Here is a 19,469-nt window from a genome sequence, read left to right as displayed (position 1 = left end):
AGTGGGGGCTCTGCACTCTGTTCAACCAAGCCAAGTCGTCTCTTGCACCGTGCACAGTGCATGCACCACGCGCATGCACCCTGAGAGGCCCTGATCTATGGCCTAAAGGGAAAGCTATATCTCAGACGAAATTGCAGGACATTAAAAGTATCGTGCATCTGATACCGTCTGATGCCAAGGAGTTCTATGAAGGTCTTTATTGAGAAGGGAACAGTTTTGACGACATCAAGGGTTTTGGCAGTGAGCTTGATTTCTCAATAGAAGATGAAACCTAAGACAGTATCAGTTTAACATTATTTCATTTTGTATTCTTATTCTTATTTTATTATTATGATCAAGAAATATATTCGATGTATTTGTGCTTTGACTTAAGATATTGAAAATAAAATTTCTTCAACTTACTTGTCCAGGATCCTGAAATAGTCTAATGTACGAATAAAAAGGGTTCTTAGCCATTTTATGCATAACTGTTGTTTGATAGAATAACGTAATAACAAGCTATGCACCAAAAATCGCGCTTAGCAGTTTTATGCATAACTAAACTCACTAATAATTTTTTTTTTTTTTGCTATTTGCTTTACGTCGCACCGACACAGATAGGTCTTATGGCGACGATGGGACAAGTAAGGGCTAGGAGTGGGAAGAAAGCGGCCGTGGCCTTAATTAAGGTACAGCCCCAGCATTTGCCTGGTGTGAAAATGGGAAACCACGGAAAACCATTTTCAGGGCTGCCGACAGTGGGGTTCGAACCTATCGAGCTCGGTAAACTCACAAATAAGATAAAGCATCTAAGTGACAAATGCTCATAAGTCAATTTCCTGCAGTATTTTTCTGATTTAAACACAAGAACTGTAAACAGTGCACAGAAATAAGACTTTATTTGTTTTAGGAACTCAAAGAGGGCTGACAAGGGAGATTTAACGGTTGTTTAAACGTCCAAACTTTCAGTCATGTTTTTCACAGTTTCATCATTTGGAGGATAGCTGTTTAATGCATAGCACCGGCCATTTCTAAAAGAATTTAATAGTATAAAGTCCACCTGTTCAATACACGTTTGCCATTTGATGAAGGGTCTGTCTAAAAAGCTACATAGGACATGTTTTGACCTAGCCTAGAGGCCATCATCAGCTAAAATAACACAAAGGGGAAAGACATAGAAAACAGTGATACATTAAAAAAATTGAGATAAAATACAATCGACAAATGCAATGAAAATCTATGTTTAAAATGTACATAGCTTCCATCTTGGATGAATTTAGTTGTAACAGGTGTGGTTCCAACTGTCTTTAATACAAGTATTGGTTGGTTGGAGGAAATACTTAAAATTATGAAGACTGTTAAATATTGTTCTATTTTTCATGCTTCTGGAAACGGAGTGAAGTTTTAAAAATCTGTTGCATTTCTTCATGGAGAATACAAGTGTAGCCAGAATCTAAAAGTGAAAGCAAAAAGTCGAGTGTGAGAAGATAATATTACTCACTTCCTCTTTCCTCCAGCCCTGTGCTTGTATAGATCAGATTGGGTCAGTGTTGACCTCTACACTGACTGGCGACCGTTCTTTTGTTGTGTTAGGTGGGGGGGAACAGCGGATGAGGGGAGGGAGAGTGAGTACATGTTGCGACAGACTTAATTGAGCTATGCTTCAGATCTTTCTCGATTATTGGGTCAACCAGGATGTTCCTTTTTTTCTTGGATTCCCTTAATATTATGGATGGGATTGGAGTTTTGATCGAGGTTTATATAAATATTTTCTAACATGTTTATTAAAGTTACCTTTTTGGTTATATGTAGGATATCTAGATCTTTATCTATGTTTGAGATTGAGTGATTGTGATCTTCCATGTGTTCACTCGTAGCGGAAAATCATCTGTATTCAGCTGCATTAAAATGTTCTTTGTAGCGGATTTGCAAGCTACTCCCAGTCTCTCCGATATAACTGGTGTCGCACTGGTTACACGTCAATTTCTGTTCTATTTAAAAAAAATGGTTTTAAATAATTTTTAAATAACAGAAACTCATTGTCGTCCTTAGAACTAACAACACTACCTCTAAACGTTTCTATGACACAAACTTAACAATTCTGACAAATATTTGCAATGAGGGATCATGTAACCAGTGCGATGCCAGTTATGTTGCATAGACTGGGAGGAAATCCGCTACAAAGAACATTTTAATGCAGCTAAATACAGAAGATTTTCCGCTGTGAGTGAACACATGAAACATCACAATCACTTATTCTCCTCCATAGATAAAGATCTAGATAATCCTAAATATAACCAAAAAGGGAACTTTATTAAATATTTTAGAAAATATTTATATAAACCTTGATCAAAAATCGAATCCCATCCATAATCTTAACGGAATCCAAGAAAAAACAAACTTCGTGGTTAACACAATCGAGAATGATCTGAAGCAAAGTTCAATTAAGTCTGTCACAACACGCATTACTGATCTGTCCTCCCATTCTTGCACTCACACCCCCTCCCCTCACCCTCTGTTTTTCCCACCCAGCATCGCATCAGAACGGTCGCCAGTCAATGGGGAAGTTAACACCAACCCAATCTGATCTATACAAGCACAGGACTGGAGGAAAGAGGAAGTGAGTAATATTTTGCAACTCTTCACTCTGCATCTTTTTTACTTCTACTTCATTTTTTGTTCTCACACTCGACTTTTTGTTTTTACTTTTAGATCCTTTCTAAACTTGTACTCTCCATGAAGAAATGTAACGGACTTTTAAAACTTCACTTTGTTTCCCGAAGCATGACAAATAGAACAACATTTAACAGTCTTCACAATTGTAAGTACCGGTATTTTCTCCAGTCAACCAATAGTTGCTTTAAATACGGTCAGACCCACACCTGTTACAAGTAAATTTGTCCAAGATTGATTTCTAGGTACGTTTTAAACATAGATTTTCATTGCATTTGTTGATTATATTTTGTCTCGTGTTTTTTATGTCTGTTTTTTATGTCTTTCATCTTTGACCTCAGACATACCATTTATCAAATGGCAAACATGTATTGAACAGGTGGACTTTATACAATTAAATTCTTTTAGAATTTTATCTTAGAAAATCAATTCACGTAAGTTCACATCCAAGAACCCAACAGCCAGGAAATTGAAACTCAAAAATGCTTGGATACAAGAGAGAAGAAAAGCCCACAGTGAAAGGATGAGGGAGTTTCGGGAAGACAAGGAGTCCAGTGCTAAATAATGGTCATACGTGCTCCTTAGAGGGCAAAACACACATATATAAATAGCAATGCTTGCAGATCGTTAGATAATGTTTGTTTTGGAAGCTATTATACAGCTTTAATGACAAAATTGTAAGGCATTTGTATCAAAACACAAGAGGACAGCATCACAAGAGGGGACAGTAGAAAAGCAGACAAGGACAAACATGTACACTTAAAAGGGCGAGGACAGTCTCCATATCTTCATACACTGCCATCGCCTGGCTTAAACGAAGACCTGTCAAATAAGAGCAAATTTTTAAACATGTTATCCATTTGCATAGTGACATTCACTATGTCTAGGCAATGTGTGTTCTAATGAAGTTTTGAATATGAATGAGGACGCCAGTAGATGGATGACAATCCCATGAAGACTCTCGTCCAGACTAAAACAGAATTGATGATCCAGTTTTTGGCGAGCTAGTATAGATGAACATTTAAATAATGGAGATGATTAAACATATTCCAAATCAAGTCATATATAGAAAGATAGGAACATGAACACATAATACGATAAACCCAGTGACAGGAGATCATCGGAAGAGGGGGCAGTAGAAAAAGAGACGAGGATGAACATGAAAGGACAAGAACAATCACCACATCCTCATATACTGCCAGTGTCAAATTAGGTTCTCTCTCCTCATTTTCAGTTCTAGAATGTAGAAGAAGACTGGCCGAGCGAGTTGGTCGTGCAGTTAGGGTCGTGCAGCTGTGAGCTTGCATTAGGGAGATAATGGGTCCGAACCTCACTGTCTGAGCCCTGAAGATGATTTTCCATGGTTTCCAATCTTCATATCAGGAAAATGCTGGGGCTGTACCCCAATTAAGGCCATGGCCGCTTCCTTCCCACCCTTAGCCTTTTCCTATCCCATTGTCACCATAAGATCTATCTCTGTTGGTGTGACGTAAAGCAAATTTTAAAGGAGACTGAAGTTATAGACGGCAGTCGCTTAAGTGCGGGCCGTATTCAGTATTCGGGAGATAGTGGGTTTGACCCCACTGTCGGCAGCCCTGAAGATGGCTTTCCGTGATTTCCCATTTTTCACACCAGGAAAATGCTGGGGCTGTACCTCAATTATGGCCATGGCCGCTTCCTTCCCACTCCTAGCCCTTGCCTATCCCACAAGACCTATCAGTGTTGGTGCTACGTAAAGCAACTACGAAAAAAAAAAAAAGACCTGCTTGCTGTGTAGTTTAGAGTAACTTACTCGGGACTGTTAGGACAAAACATTTGGACGTGAATGTCCTAGAGCATGTGTGTTATATGCTGGTTTTTGACATTGTTACACTCACTCTATAAAATGATGGACTTTCTACCTGTCAAACCGAGGTAACTGCTCGTTCAAGGACTAATACCAATATTTGATTATGGTGATGCAGTCTATAATAACATAAGTTATTCACTTGGTTCTAAACTTCAATGGGTGCATAATGCCTGCATTCGATTTATTCTAAATGTTCTGCTCAATTCCCACATCAGCCCATTCCTCTATCAGCTGTCCTGGTTAAGATTATGTGATAGATGCAAGTACCGTGCTGTTTCTCTTCTGCACAAAATACCGCGAACAGGTGAACCAGATTACCTGAGAATAGATTTCAACTACCTCTCTCCTTCAGATAGGACACCCTCAAGGTCATCAATACGATCCCTGCTGTCCATCCCCACTCAGCACAGTAGTACATATAACTAATTTGTACCAGGGACCATACGTTCCTGGAATTCTCGCCTGGCTGAAATTAGAGACGTAACTAACCTAAAGCTATTCAGAAGAATGTGCTGGGAATTTTACCTGCATTGAGATTAATTTACTCTAAGAAGCACCCTGAAATGTTAGATGATTAAGATAAGTAAATAAGTGAAATGTAAATGTAAGGTTTGTAATATTATAGTTTAAATTTTTTGAGCTATAGTTTTAATAATAATGCTATAAAGGCGTAGGGATGTGGCGACCCCATCGCCCAGTGGGAAACCACTGCAGTCAGCCACCCGAGTATTGGCGGGAAAACTATAGCTATTCGGGGAGTATGGAGGAAATGCCTACTCCCAGCCCTGACCAACTAGGGTGAACATTATCCTGGCAGAAGGTATAAAATGCCCTCTGGGGCTCATTACCTCAGTTGTAACAATGCTACCGATATTGCGGTAGCCCAGCTTAATACTTCGGCTTGTGAAGTAACCATGGAGCACATGATAATCACTACTTTACCCCAGGGGGTTAATCCCCCGTCGACTGAGGTCGACGCAAGCAGGTTGTCGGATTCTGGGGAACCTGTATTGTGTGCGGAGGGAGAGTCGGAGCTCCCCAATACCTCAACATCCTCAATACGCCGGTCACAAAAGATCAGACCCAAGAGAACTTTTAAATTGGGAACCATCAACATACAGACCATGATCAGAGTGGGGAAACTGAAACAAGTCCTAGATGCAATGAGAGAACATGGAATCGGCATACTGGCTCTACAGGAAACGAGATGCAGAGATGAAGATACGGTGGAATCAGAAGGATATGTAATTTTGAAGGGAAAACCGGGTATCAAGATGAAGCAACAGCCGTTTATGTTTGGTACGGCGTTTATAGTAGACCGAAGCTTCTTGAGTAGTGTCATTGACTGGAAGGGTGTGAATGAGAGACTGTCATACTTGATGATGAAAATTGGCAATAAAACTTATACACTTGTCAATGCACATGCCCCCACAAATGATAAGAACAAAACAGACAAGGCAGGGACAGAGAACTTCTGGAACACACTGGATAAGGTAGTAACGGAAGCAAGCAAGAGAGGTGTCACGATCTTGCTGGGGGATTTCAATGCACAGCTAGGCACTGAAAGGAGATTCAAAGGCCCTGTAGGGGATTACCCTGCACACAAGAGAACAAATAAGAATGGAGAAAGGCTTGCAAACTTGTGCAAAAGACACAAGATGAGAATCATGACCACACACTACAAAGCCAAGGCGAGTAAAAAGACAACCTGGGTAAGTCCGGGCAATAGAATTAGTGAAAGGCAGATAGACCACGTAGCGATCCGAGACAAAAACCATGCAGAGATCATGAACACCAAAGTCAGGAAAAACAGCAGGATGGAGTCTGACCACTATCTTAGGGTACGTTTATGCTGCAGCCTGGCTGCTGGCACATCGCTAAGCCTCGCTGCTCGATGTTAGGCGATGATGAAACAAACCAATGAATCTCAATCAGTGCATTTACCCTGGAGCCCGGCTCATAGCTGCGCTGCTGTCTGCTATCCTTGCCACATCCATGGTCTCAAACACGTTTGATTTTCGAGCCTGGCCCATCGCTGGCAATCCTGTAACTTGGACTGTGATTGGTTCTTTCAAGGTCACCCGCTCTCCCACTCTTCCTCTCTTCGCACTCTATACACACGTTCAGTGATCACTTGCTCACTTGCTATCTGAACCTGTCTTCGAACGCAATGCGATTTGGAGCCAGCGGCATGCGGATCATCACACGAGTTTCATATGAGATAAAAGGAGTGACGAGATGACGAGCGGCCAGTAGACCTTTTCCTACGTTTTATGAGAGTGGCTTGTTTTATCGTGTTTAAAAGTAAAGTAACTATCTGTGTTTTAATTGGTTTATTGTTAACTACTATTTTACCCTACCGGGCGAGTTGGCCGTGCGATCAGGGGCGTGCAGCTGTGAGCTTGCATCCTGGAGACAGTGGGTTCGAACCCCACTGTCGGCGGCCCTGAAGATGGTTTTCCGTGGTTTCCCATTTTCACACCAGGAAAATGCTGGGGTTGTACCTTAATTAAGACCACGACTGCTTCCTTCCTATTCAGAGGCCTCTTCTATCCCATCGTCGCCATAAAACGTTTCGGTGTCGGTGCGACGTAAAGCAAATAGCATTTTCCTAATCCTAGTCAGTGGGTTAATTATAACTTTTAATCCATTTCGTCTCATCTCGTACCATCAGGGGCCGATGACCTACATGTTAGCCCACTTTAAACAACAAGCATCATCATCATCATCAAACTATCGAATGACGTGGCAAAAGAATGCGGAACGATTACATCAACTTTGTTCTTTTAATCTTGCCATTTTGGGGACCTCTATTTTTACAAGCAGATGATTTATATGAAGTACCTCGTTTTTCATGGAAAGTTCGACAGTTATTTTTTCAAACTCTAAACACATTTTGTTAAGGAAACCTAACTAAAGTCAAAATGACATACTCCATAACCCCCTATTTTACATTATTTGAAAGTACACTATTAAATTACGAAATGAAGCATTTGTAGCTTCATTCTTCAATCAACTCCCGCAGTAGAAATGCACTGCAAAATCCAGGCAAAGCATTTTACACTTTTTATTTCACATTCAGTACACCAAATTATTGTAAGATACACTCGCCAACAGAACTGCGACTCACTCGTTAAAAAAATCTCTGAATTTATTCCGCACTTCAGAAGCTTCAGCTGGAGCTGTGTTGTTTCTCCTCGACGAGCTCTTGGAAGTACGTCTTCGTAGTCTAAGAGGTGTTTTTTTTTTTTTTGCTTTACGTCGCACCGACACAGATATGGCTTACGGCGACGGTGGGATAGGAAAGGCCTAGGAATTGGAAGGAAGCGGCCGTGGCCTTAATTAAGGTACAGCCCCGGCATTTGCCTGGTGTGAAAATGGGAAGCCACGAAAAACCATCTTCAGGGCTGCCGACAGTGGGGCTCGAACCCACTATCTCCCGATTACTGGATACTGGCCGCACTTAAGCGACTGCAGCTATCGAGCTCGGTAGTCTAAGTGTTCATGCCCTCTATATCTATAATCAAATTATGCAAAGTAAAAACCGCCTTAACTATCAGTTCCTCTGTTTTGAATTTTCGACTACAGCTGAGAGCTGCCAGCAGCGTGCGCGCGGGGCTGCTGCAGGGTAAAAGCTCCATGGCGAGCAGCCAGGCTATAGCCAGTTGCGAAGTGCTAGGGCGAGCATCCATGATCCGGCAGCGAAGCTGCAGCATAAACGTACCCTTACTGAAATCAAATGTAGATAGATACCAAACAGAACTAGGAGAAACACGAACACAAACTCACACCAGATCGACAGAGAACTGCTGAACAAAAACCAAGATCAGTACATGAAGAACCTGACAGTGGAGAGTAAATGGGAAAACTTAAAGGATAAGGTTAGAGAAGAATCCAAACGATTGGCCACTAATAACAAGAGAAGGAAGCATGAGTGGTGGACAGAAGAATGTGAAGAGGCGGTAGAGTACAGGAGGAAGATGTGGGTAAGGTGGCAGACTACCAAGAAGGAAGAGGACCTGTCAACTTTCGAGACAGCGAGAAAGATGGCTGCCAAGACGATCAGGAATGCCAGAAGGAAAAGGTGGAATGAGAGGCTGGAAGAAGCTGATCATGTGTTTAAGAAAAACAAATCACGATCCTTCTTTAAGGAGATGAAGAGCAGGATAAAGGGTTATGAGGCGAGAGAACCTTTTGTGAAAGGACAAGATGGCGAGTTGAAAATAGGAGAAAAAGATGTATGCGAGGAAATGGCAAGATATTTCAAAGATCTACTGAACACAGAAGCACCCACAGGGAGCATTACTCTACAGTATAGCAGAGACATCAACCAAGGACGAGCACCCACCAAAACAGAAGTTGTGAAGGCAATCAAGGATCTCAAGAACAACAAAGCGGCAGGTAATGATGGTATATGCGCCGAGGAGATCAAATGGGGTGGTCCTGCAATGGAAGAAAGCATGTACAGAATAATAATGGACATCTGGATAAATAAGAAGATACCTAGCGACTGGAAAGAAGCCATAATTATACCAGTACATAAGAAAGGAGACAAAAGAATACTGGATAACTACAGAGGTATCTCACTGCTAAATATTGGGTACAAGATACTCTCGAGATTATTGCTGAACAGAGTGGAAGGACAGCTTGAATCGACCATAGGAGAATACCAGGGTGGTTTCCGGAAAGGGAGAAACTCCGTAGAACAGATCTTTGGACTAAAGAGAATCATAGAACACAGACACAGGAAAGGAAAAGACACAATAGTTACATTTGTAGACTTCGCAAAAGCCTACGATTCAATAGACAGGAACACACTACTGAACATCCTACGCGACAGAGGATTGGATTCTACGATGCATGGATTGGTGGGGGAAACATTGAAGGATACAACTGCTAGAGTAAGATACCGGAGTATGTTGTCAGACAGCTTTGAAATTAAGACAGGAGTCCGACAAGGGGATGGGCTTTACATGTAATAAATATCATTTTTGGTCCGTATTGATGATATTAGATTGAAATAATAACATTAAGTTATTTATTAGACCACCTAATCAATACAAAATCGTCTTGGATGATTTACATAAATTTGTTAGCTAATAGTGGGACATGTTTCGCCTTCCCTGAAGGCATCATCAGCCATAGTCTTAACCTTAAATTAAAAATAAGCGTCTAAATAACATGTAGTAATGAAATGAATTTTAAAAATCTTGAAGAGATTTGAAGTAAAATAACATTAAAAATAACAATGATGGTTTGAAAATACAATGTGATGAGATACAATAGTGGAAGTATTAACAAAATTAACATTAGAAGGCTGCTAAAATAAGTACAATGGATAAAACAACAGATTGTTATACAACAAGTAGTAAGATTGCATAAAAGTAAAGTTGATAGTCATGGCGGTTATAATTAGACGATAGCGAAAAATCTTATATAATCAAAGTAAAGAGGAGAGAATAAAAGTCAAAGTTAGTCGAGAGATCCAAAGTTCATCATGATCTTGAAGATAAAAGACGAAAGTCAGATGCATATGGTGAAGTTGTAGAACACGTTGAGGATATGAAGTAGGTGAATAGAAGTTGAAGAACAGTTTCAAATAGGATCACTATGGACCATCTCAAAATTTGAAGTGATGTTCAAATGTTGTAAATTGTGAGTTTGTAGATATTCTAGTTGAAAAAGCATATAAAAGTGGAATCTGTAAATGGAAGCAAGAAACGTAGAGTTAATTGTGTGAAAAGATATTTGAAAAATATTGAAGTAGAATCGTATGCACTTACCATTTGATGGTGACAAAGATAGCTTGTAATATTATGAGTTAGAAGAATTTGCAACCGTAGACTTCTTGCTACGTGTGTTATAACTGAAGTTTTGTGCTGGAGGGGGATCTGTTTGCGTTGACGTAACTATTGGAGGGGGGCTGCTATTGGTGGGAGGGAAGGAAGAGAGTGTATTACTGCGCGTGTTGTAACGGTGTAAGGCTATTGGAGGGAGCGATGTTCCGGTGGGTGTGGCTATGGGTTTATTGGTTGTATTTGAATTAGAGGTACTAGCGGCGGGGGGAAGGGAGGGGGGTATATTAGCTGTAGGGGAGGTGGGAACTCTAATTGATGTGAGGTTGAAGATTTTTAAGAATTTGTTGGTGAGGTATGATAGTATGTTATTGCAAATAACATTCCTCAACAACTTAGATAATAATATTAAATTCACTAAAGAAGATGAGTTCAATAACTCTTTGAACTTCTTAGATATCAAAATCACACGAGCATTGAACAAATTCGACTTCCAAATATACAGAAAAGCCACCTTTTCTCCAACAACCATAAAAAATGATTCTTTACATCCCAACTCACATAAAAAAGCCACTTATCACAGTTTAATATGTAGAGCATTAACCTGGATCCGCCCAAGATTGAATTTTTTGAGAATAAAATTGTAACTTTTAGCGTTGGATACAGTGCGCGCGGTTACAATAATAAGAGTCCAAGAAGACTGTGTAGTTTGCCGTGCCATATATGGCACGCTGGGCGGATTCAGGTTAAAGATCCCTATGTCCTCTACTAATTTAAAGAAAGAATTACTATTCATCAAGGAAATAGCTAAATTCAATGGATTTAACACGAGTATGATTGATAAAATCATCAATAAAACCAAACTGAAACTAGCTACCAATTTAACCCCATTAAAACCCGTCAAACCAAAATACGCTAAATTCACGTTCACTAACCATAGCATTTACCCGATAACCAATTCATTAATGAAGCACGAAATAAAAATAGCCTACACAACAAAAAACACTAATCGTAATTTATTCTTCAATCACAACTCTATCAACATCACAGACAATAGTTACTCTGGATCAGGAATATACAGATTGAAATGCTCTACATGTAATTTTTCTTATGTTGGCCAAACTGGCCGCAGCTTCTCTACCAGATATGCCGAGCATTACAATGTCCAAAGGCACAACAAATTCTCCGCAATGGCCAACCATATGAGGGACACCGGGCATAAATTCACCACAATAGAACAAGACCTCCATATCCTAAAAAGAGTCGATAAAAGCAAACTCATGACAGAATATGAAAACTTATTTATTTTCCTCGACCAACATTTTAATAAAGATAAAAATCTAAATGACACTATTGATAAAAAAAGCCCCTTGTATGAACAGATTCTTATTTTATTACGAAAATCAACTTCCCTCACCAACAAATTCTTAAAAATCTTCAACCTCACATCAATTAGAGTTCCCACCTCCCCTACAGCTAATATACCCCCCTCCCTTCCCCCCGCCGCTAGTACCTCTAATTCAAATACAACCAATAAACCCATAGCCACACCCACCGGAACATCGCTCCCTCCAATAGCCTTACACCGTTACAACACGCGCAGTAATACACTCTCTTCCTTCCCTCCCACCAATAGCAGCCCCCCTCCAATAGTTACGTCAACGCAAACAGATCCCCCTCCAGCACAAAACTTCAGTTATAACACACGTAGCAAGAAGTCTACGGTTGCAAATTCTTCTAACTCATAATATTACAAGCTATCTTTGTCACCATCAAATGGTAAGTGCATACGATTCTACTTCAATATTTTTCAAATATCTTTTCACACAATTAACTCTACGTTTCTTGCTTCCATTTACAGATTCCACTTTTATATGCTTTTTCAACTAGAATATCTACAAACTCACAATTTACAACATTTGAACATCACTTCAAATTTTGAGATGGTCCATAGTGATCCTATTTGAAACTGTTCTTCAACTTCTATTCACCTACTTCATATCCTCAACGTGTTCTACAACTTCACTATATGCATCTGACTTTCGTCTTTTATCTTCAAGATCATGATGAACTTTGGATCTCTCGACTAACTTTGACTTTTATTCTCTCCTCTTTACTTTGATTATATAAGATTTTTCGCTATCGTCTAATTATAACCGCCATGACTATCAACTTTACTTTTATGCAATCTTACTACTTGTTGTATAACAATCTGTTGTTTTATCCATTGTACTTATTTTAGCAGCCTTCTAATGTTAATTTTGTTAATACTTCCACTATTGTATCTCATCACATTGTATTTTCAAACCATCATTGTTATTTTTAATGTTATTTTACTTCAAATCTCTTCAAGATTTTTAAAATTCATTTCATTACTACATGTTATTTAGACGCTTATTTTTAATTTAAGGTTAAGACTATGGCTGATGATGCCTTCAGGGAAGGCGAAACATGTCCCACTATTAGCTAACAAATTTATGTAAATCATCCAAGACGATTTTGTATTGATTAGGTGGTCTAATAAATAACTTAATGTTATTATTTCAAGGGGATGGGCTGTCGCCAATATTATTTAACCTAGTTTTGGATGAAGTGGTGAAGCAGTGGAGACAGTTGAATAGAACCATGGGAATTGAAGGTGTACATATTGGATATAAGATCAAAAACAATGTCATAGTGGATTGCCTTGCCTTCGCAGATGATATGGTGTTGTTACATGAGAAGGAAGAAGAAGCAAAGTTGGCACTAGCAAATCTAGCAGAAACTGCAGCAAAGGTTGGTCTGAAAATAGCCTACAACAAGACGAAGACCGATTGGAATGTAAAAGGCCAGGTGGTAGAGAGAGTCGACAGCTTCCGGTACCTAGGTGGGAACATCACGGGTAAAGTACAAAGCAACAAAAGTACCACAGACAGAGCTCAACTGCTGCTGAAACTTCGATACGCAGCCATGACTACATATGGAAATAAGAACCTTTCGAGGAACGCCAGACTGCGACACACACACAACCGAGCTCGATAGCTGCAGTCGCTTAAGTGCGGCCAGTATCCAGTAATCGGGAGATCGTGGGTTCGAGCCCCACTGTCGCCAGCCCTGAAGATGGTTTTCCGTGGTTTCCCATTTTCACACCAGGCAAATGCCGGGGCTGTACCTTAATTAAGGCCACGGCCGCTTCCTTCCACTTCCTAGGCCTTTCCCGTCCCATCGTCGCCATAAGACATATCTGTGTCGGTGCGACGTAAAGCAAAAAAAAAAAAAAAAAAAAAAAAAAGACTGCGACACTACATGATAACCATCAGGAATGCTGCATTATATGCAACTGAAACGCTGACATTAGGCAAGAGAGCTTGCATACAATTGGAGAAGGAGGAAAGAAGAATCTTGAGACATATATGGGGCACCAAAAAGCAAGGTGAAATTTGGGTACACAGATCAAGGCAGGAACTATATGTGAGTATAGAACCAATCTCGAGTGTGATAAGAAAGAGAAGGTTAGGATTTGTTGGACATCTCATGAGGATGGATGACAGTAGGCTGACGAAGAAGATATGGAATGCAACCTGCTTAACTGGAAATAAGTGGATGAAGGAAGTCAGAGAAGATTGGGAGACTATTGGCATAAAGGAAAAATATCCACTGATGACAGTACAGGATAGGTCCAAATACAAAAAGCTCGTGGAAGGTCACAGATGGACAGACACCAGGATCCAGATTCAGATCCCGGAAGCCGAGAGAAAGAGGAGGAGTGAGAGAATGAAGAGGTATTGGGAAGAAAGAAGACGTACCGAACAAGTCACTCGTGATCCTCAGGGGTCGCAACGAACCTAATAGTAATAATAATAATAATAATGCTATAAATTCATTTTAAAATGTTAACATTATTTTTATGATACTTTAAATTTCAGTTAAATTACATTTTATGTGAACTTTAAATAATATTAAATTTATTTTAAGTAGTTATAATGCTCAGTATATTGTGTTTGTGCAGGGGTATAATTATATGGTTTGGCATAATAGCAGATTTCATAGCCTGACCCCTGCCATGTACATAAATAAATAAATAAATAAATAAATAAATAAATAAATAAGCTGTGTGGAACAACCGAAGGATGTTCTAAGTGCGAGAGATCATTCCTCAGGAATCGATCTGGGATCTAATATGCAGTGTTCAACACTTTCAAGCTGTTATTGAAGCCAGAGGTGGCAGGCATTACCTGTTTTTGATGTTTAATTAAAATATTATTCTGTTTAAAAAAAGAAAGTAGTTCCTAAAAATCAACTGTACGTAATACCACGGCCGACTGGATCCATCACTGCGCTCCTTATACCGGCCTTGACAATCGCTTGTGAAGCCCGGCATAAAGCTGTAATTGGAGAGTTTCACCATAATGCCGCTGGAGTGCTGGCCTCCTACTCACTGACAGGAAGCTGTATACCGCAAATTGCCGCATTTCCAGTTTTATTTATATTGTTTTGCTGTCGTAAATGTTGGCAATGAGGTGCTTGTTGGGTTGATATTGAGAGCTGATAGTTATGCGCTAGTGAGTTAATTTTTTTTATTGAGTAGTTTGGTATATTTTTAAAATTGAGTTTTCAAATCTTGGAATTTGTGACATTATAATGCGCCTTTTTGTACTTCGAGCAGAATTTTTTGCAAACAAGAACAAATGTAATGAGTGGCTCAAAGTGATTTCTCGCTGTAACTTCGTCCTAAACAAGAATATTAATTTATGCGCTAATTCGTTTTTTAAAAAAATGGTGTAGTGATTTGCTTTTCTTTAACCGTGTTTGGAAATATTCAAATATATATTGCTGTGTGCCTTTTTGTATTTCGAACAGGAAAAAAGAGCAAAGGGACACTATCAATTTACGAATTCTCTGTAGACCAGGACAAAACTACGGGGTGGCTCAAAGCAGTTAGCACTTTCATCTTAGGTTTCCATTTCTATTTTGGGTATTTATCTTCTTTCTTTCTTGATCTGTTTACCCCTTCAGGGTTGGCCACTGATCTCTATACATGGATGGCTGGTGGCTTGGGTAGCAGTAAGCCGAATAGAAGATGACTGGCGTAGTAAGATGGCAGCGAGCGCACCGTGCAGTAGACCCATTGAATAGACCACGAGGAGCGGGCTTGCTTTGTTTATGCTTAGTTCAGTGACACCAACCCCCTTGATTGTAGTTCCACGGGTGTTCTGTGCTGTGTTATTTCAAAAGAAATAGTAGTGTATTTTATGAATTTAGGTTTGTTGCCTTGTAGTATGCTTGTAAATTCGTTCGTAATCTGTTTATCCTCCAGGGTTGGTTTTTCCCTCGGACTCAGCGAGGGATCCCACCTCTACCGCCTCAAGGGCAGTGTCCTGGAGATTCAGACTTTCGGTCGGGGATACAACTGGGGAGTATGGCCAGTACCTCGCACAGGCGGCTTCACCTGCTATGCTGAACAGGCGCTTTGTTGGGGGATGGGAAGTTTGAAAGGGATAGAGACAAGGAAGAGGGAAGGAAGCGGCCATGGCCTTAAGTTAGGTACCATCCCGTCATTTGCCTGGAGGAGAAGTGGGAAACCACGGAAAACCACTTCCAGGATGGCTGACGAGGGAATCGAACCCCCCTCTACTCAGTTGACCTCCCGAGGCTGAGTGGACCCCGTTCCAGCGCTCATACAACTTTTCAAATTTCGTGGCAGAGCCGGGAATCGAACCCGGGCCTCTGGGGGTGGCAGCTAATCACACTAACCACTACACCACAGAGGCGGACACTGCTTGTAAATTACAAAATTAAATTTAAATGTGCATGTATTTATGTGAAATCCGAATGAAGAAACATCCCACCGGGTATTAACATACCGCAGTGGATGTACAAACAGAAACGATCAGCAGAAGGAGAAATCATTTCATCGGTGAGTTTTATACTGTACATAATAATCTTACTAGGGTAGTGTTTTGAGTTTTAGGTTTATTGTATCTTATTTTGCATATTCTGGGAGCAAAATGGCAATTTTTCTAGGTTTCCTTTCTCGAAACCCGAACATCTAAGATCGTGGATTAGGAGTATCAGGCGGGAGACTTGGGAGCCTTCTAAAACAGCTGTTATCTGCTCCCATCACGTTGAGGAAGACTATTTAGATAAAAATGGACAAACCGCACGCCTTAGAAGTGATGTATAGCTAACTGTTTTCAATTTTACTGAACATTAACTGCAAGTAAAGATTTACTTATATTTTTATTTGTCATAATTAAACTGACGGTTTTGATGAAATAATTGACGTGACCTTATAACAATCTTAGAAAATGAAGTTTGGAGGAATTCTAGACCTCATTTACATCAGTAATAATTATGGGTTTCAGACACTGGAGTGGTGGGATAAGGCAAAGTGTGGTGGGTGTTTTAGTCTATCCCATTATACTAGTTGTGGTATTTGGGGCTCATTTAACGGGTGTTACATATTTCTGATGATGACCCTCAATATTACTTTGGTAGCTGAATTTACTTAAAGAGGTCTGTAATAGTAAATTAAGCTGCAGGTAATGTGATATATTGACAAGTTTTGAATATTTGCTGGTTTTATGAATGTGTACATTTGCTTCAATTATATTTTAATTTAATAAACTGCGCGTTATTTCATAGAAACAGGAAACAGGAATTCATTATCAAGCACCGATTATAGTATGTCGAATCTAGGCCTGTATAGTGAGCTACGTTTATAGGTACATCATTTTAAGAATGCATAATTTCGTGACATACATGTATACAATTTACAGCAATGTTTCCAGAAACTGATTTCCACTCGTATTGTGTTACCGATCGCTAATTGCATGTATTCAGCACCTAAGTTAATATTAGTTGGCCGTTATTATACACTCATTTTTATTTCTATCCCGGAGATTTATTGACCTCGGAACGACGTGTCAGTGATCCCAATGTCCTTATGCTTTGAGTGAACATGTCCCTATATTTTTAATTATTCCAACGCGTCATTAATTGCGATTTAAAATTGACTATATTATCATTGTTTCCCCATAAGGAGAGCTCTAGGATGGGTACGCCAACATGGCGAACCGCGCGCTCAACTTGGCGTACTTTCTCCTGCAGCGGAGAGCTGCCATCAGCGATCCATGTATAGAGATCAGTGGGGTTGGCTTTTCCCTCGGACTCAGCGAGGGATCCCACCTCTACCACCTCAAGGATAGTGTCCTGGAATGTGGGACTTGGGGTCGGGGATACAACTGGGAAGGATGACCAGTACCTCACCCAGGTAGCCGCCACTGCTATGCTGAACATGGGCCTTGTGTTGGGATGAGAAGATTGGAAGGGATAGATAAGGAAGAGGGAAGGAAGCGGCCATGGTCTTATGTTAGGTACCGTCCCCGCATTTGCCTGGAGAAGTGGGAAACTATGGAAAACCACTTCGAGGATGGCTGAGGTGGGAATTGATACTCCTCTACTCAGTTGACCTCCCAAGGCTGAGTGGATCCCGTTCCAGCCCTCATACCACTTTGGAAATTTCGTGGCAGGGCCAGGTATCGAACCTGGGCCTCGGGGTGGGGCATCTAATCGCGCTAATCGGGTATTTTTTACCCCTACATTTTCTTTCATTAAATAATCCTTTAAGCGGACCCATATTTGTCATATGACAGCAACACAACACATTTTTATCCAAGATAATTTGAACTTTACATGTAAACACTGACAAGTAAGAACCATTAGTGTTACGACGGTAAGGCCAACGTATGAAGTGGTGTTACCTGAGCAATGAACACTTTACAAAGTATTTACTCAAAATACTTTCCTTTCACTGAATTTTTATTTAAAATTTTTCTTTTTTTTTTGCTATTTGTTTTACGTCGCACCGACACAGATAGGTCTTAGGTGACGGTGGGATAGGAAAGGGCTAGGAGTGAGGAGGAATCGGCCGTGGCCTTAATTAAGGTGCAGCCTGATGTGAAAATGGAAAATCACTGAAAACCATCTTCAGGGTTGCCGACAGTGCGGTTCAAACCCACTATCTCCCGAATGCAAGCTCACAGCTGTGCGCCCCTAACCGCACGGCCAACTCGCCTGGTATTTAAAATTCTAGTGCAAGGTATGAATGAAATGTAATCTGAAACTATATATATTGAAATTAAAATTTAAAAATGTTTGATTTAAAATATTTGTTACGCATATAACGAATATAGAAAAAAGTAAGACTTTTATGTTTTACCAGCCCCCTTCCTGAGAGATGGACTTAAAACAATTTAAAACTCCAATTGAACAGTGACTCTTAATCTCAAGATTAACAACAGAAGACAAAAGTATTGTGGTAAGTTCTGCTATGTATCTAAATGCCATGATAATAAAAGCGACTACTATTATTTCTCACAGTTAAGGAACATCAGTTGGACTACTCCAGCTCTGCGCAGTTTCATTTCACGATGTTATTTTGGCACATATCAATGAAAGTAGCCTTTAGGATTAATCATTTTAACAGTATTAACCTATGTAACATTATCTATAACTCTAAATTACGATAAATCGGCAATCAAAGTCATATCTTTTCCATAAAGAAGTATGCATTTCTACCGCAAATAGTTAGGCCGCCAGCACCACGTATCGAGCTATGTAACTACTCTGATTACACTGCATGGACCCAATTGTCAAGGCCGGTAAGGAGCTAGCTAGAGCGGCGCATCAAGTTGGCCGTGGTAATACATACATACATACATACATATACCACATCGTTCCATCTTAAGCGGTGGTTCGGTGAGTGAGGCTTCTCCACCAGTTCCGGTCTCTGAACATCTCTCCTTCTTCAGTGCTTTCCAAAGTATGTCCTCGCTGTTCAATGTTAGTCTTTACCATGTCCTTGTACGTGAGTGTTGGTCACCCTCTTGGTCTTTTGTCTTCAAGTTTTAGATCATACATTTGTTTTGGCAATCTGTTATCTTAAAATAATAGCGAGCAGGACCTAATACAAATTTTTTCTGAAATTATCCAAATTTCCTAAGAGATTTTTATTGAAAGGACATTTTTGTTTCTTTTTTTTTCCTAAGCATTTCATTTAAAAAAATTGTACACTCTTTAATTTAAACATGCTTGTTGCATAGAAAAATGACATTTTCTAAAATATTGTAAATTATCCACTTGTTTTGCTGGTCATTAAGTTTATTTTTTATGTTTCACATTCTAAGTGTCAA

General features: G+C 39.9%; 1 protein-coding gene across 2 annotated transcripts in view; it reads left to right on the top strand.

Annotated features, from left to right (window-relative positions):
• The window catches only part of ND-75 (NADH dehydrogenase (ubiquinone) 75 kDa subunit), a 155,846-nt gene that overhangs the window by 10,693 nt on the left and 125,684 nt on the right, over positions 1–19,469 (top strand). The gene's annotated exons all lie outside the window — the stretch shown is intronic.

This window comes from Anabrus simplex, chromosome 1, assembly GCF_040414725.1.
Source record: "Anabrus simplex isolate iqAnaSimp1 chromosome 1, ASM4041472v1, whole genome shotgun sequence".
NCBI lineage: Eukaryota > Metazoa > Arthropoda > Insecta > Orthoptera > Tettigoniidae > Anabrus > Anabrus simplex.
This window is presented reverse-complemented; position numbering and strand designations above follow the sequence as displayed.